The sequence below is a fragment of the Hemibagrus wyckioides genome, unplaced genomic scaffold, assembly GCF_019097595.1.
Source record: "Hemibagrus wyckioides isolate EC202008001 unplaced genomic scaffold, SWU_Hwy_1.0 Contig15, whole genome shotgun sequence".
NCBI lineage: Eukaryota > Metazoa > Chordata > Actinopteri > Siluriformes > Bagridae > Hemibagrus > Hemibagrus wyckioides.
The window spans coordinates 1-2,506 of NW_026690775.1; the positions used below are offsets into that span (position 1 = coordinate 1).

Below are 2,506 nucleotides of genomic sequence, written 5' to 3' on the forward strand. Positions count from 1 at the left end.
TGTACAAATAATTTAAAACCACACAAACAGATAAAGGCTTATAGTATTGTATAGATGATAAATCTTAAAATACAACACAGACATATTAATGACTCTACACTACAACTGCATCACTTCCTGGGTGTGTCCTTCTAGAGACGTAAAGTTCAGCACATACAGCACTATTATACAGAATCCTCACAGAGCTGTGTTCAGAAATGGATCAACTATACAACTTACTGTACATAGTGAGATACATACCACTGATTCTCACTCTAGTTACAGGTAATTCATTTTCATTTGTTAATCAACTGTATTAATAATTACAATGGATTTATAATCAGTTACTTAATTATATTAATTAATACTCATGTTTGTATTAACCTAGTAATTTCTTCAATCAATATTTGTTTTACAAAAACTACTGATACACACTGATATATTTCTTTATGTTACCTACAGTTTTGCTGATAAAATTGGACCAACAGATGAAGATGCCAACATTGTCAAGAAAGAAACAGAGACTGTTACTCTGAAATGTTCATATGAGTCAAGCAGTGATCGATTTATCTTTACTGGTACAAACAATATCCTAACAGCGCACTACAGATTTTACTGTATAAAGGGAGCATGGTCAGGACCTGATCAGGAGAACTTTTGATGATCGTCAATTAGAGTTAAAAACAAGCAGAGACTCTACTGAACTTAATATCAGAGGACTAAAGCTCTCAGATTCTGCACTCTATCATTGTGCTCTTAGAGTAGAAGCACAGTGATACAGAGTCACTGAAAGGCTTTACAAAAACATCAGATAGCACATACACATACAAAAGGTTTCTAAAAACTACAGCAACTTTTTATCAGTTAACCGCAGACATAAATAAAAAAATATGGCAACATGCAGCTGAAAGAAATAGTAAATGAAAACAAAGTGTTTTCAAACATGACAACTACACATTAATTACAATAAATTCACAAATCTATATGTTTCAGGCTTAAAAATTTTTACTGATGCTATCTGAGCCATTGGGTCACATGTTGTTGCTGTCTATTTTTAATAAAAGTTATTGACATTTTCTCTTGCATTTTCATTCATTATTTTTTTTGTTCATGTGTAATTATGCATGTACATCCTGGAAATGCGTGTTGCTTTGCAGGATGTGTGCTAAGGCAATGGCCTTTTACAAACAATCAGACCAGATGTGGGTTTAATCATCCAGATTTATTCATATTAATTATCCAAATGTAGGGAAATGTGATCTGACAGAGTTTGTGGCATGTTTTTTGGTTTAAGATGAGGATTTTGAGTATTTCTGAAATTGTTCTGAACAAAATTTTTTGGGATTTTGATACAACAGTCTATAAATAACCCCTCTTACAATCACAGTGAAGAGAGAAGCTATCTATAACAATAAAAGATGTCCAATCTTGATGTGGATGAGCTACAGGACTTCAGTGATCCTCTGCTGTCATTGAAGAGCAGCACTCTGAGGTTACACTGGAAACAGACTTACAGCAGAAGATTGGACAGTGACAGTATTCACAACTTCAGTTGAATACAAAACTGACAGATTCTAGCCTGAGCAACGAGGTGCAGACTGCATTTATCAAAGGATCCTGAAAAACAGAAATCTCTAAACTATATAATTTATCTGTTTTTAAACAGCAAACAGATTATTTTTTGGGTTAGATTTGTATCATTTTCTATAGGAAATCCTTGGACGGTTTAATGTTTTTTTGTATTTCTTAAATATTTTATTATTTTCCTATTTATTTCTTATTTTTCTATACTACTTGCTATGCTCTTTCATTGTATTATATTTCAGTGCACTGTTGTTGAGAAGAGCACCCACAGTTTCGTTGTACTCCTTATGTGCAATTACAATAAAATTTATTCTATTCTATCTCTATTCTATTCTATTCTATTCTATTCTATTCACAGAAATAAAGCCGATAGATAGTCGTGCAGTGTGAAACAATGGTGACCCAACAACTTTGAAAATCTTGCATTGTGAACTCAGCATTAAGGCCTGCAAGGCTCAACCGCACACCCCTGAAGATGTGGGTGAAGGAACAACCTTCTGCTGTTGTCGACCCAAAAGTTCAGCTGGCAGCGGTGGGATTCGAACCCACACTCAAGAGACTGGAGCCTTAATCCAGCGCCTTGGCCCGCTCGGCCACGCTACCCATGCAATTGGAAGGTTGTGGGGCTGTGGTCAAGGGAGGCCTGCCAGGTCGGGAACGAGAGGCACTCTGGCAGGCGGTAGCAATGGTTGTACCACGACGCTTCCATTACCAGACGTGATTCAAGATCCAAACCCAGGAAAGGTTTTGCAAAGTGGGATTGAGAGCCTTAGGCTCTTGTTGACAAGGTTTGCTGATATGAACTTGAATCCCAGTCTGTTTGCAATCAAGGTGCACGATCCGTGCCGCTGTCTTCGGGACTGAGCACTGCATTGATCTGCGTGGATCTCCAGTGGCGACCGTCAGCCTTACAGCATCTGTGTCCAACCAACATGGAAATACA

The 2,506-nt window shown here is 37.0% G+C and overlaps 1 non-coding gene across 1 annotated transcript; it reads right to left on the bottom strand.

Moving 5' to 3' along the window:
• Nucleotides 1-2,087: 2,087 nt before the first annotated feature.
• trnal-aag (transfer RNA leucine (anticodon AAG)) lies at nucleotides 2,088-2,166 on the bottom strand. The gene has a single exon. It is a non-coding gene; the product is annotated as a tRNA-Leu (tRNA).
• Nucleotides 2,167-2,506: the final 340 nt, after the last annotated feature.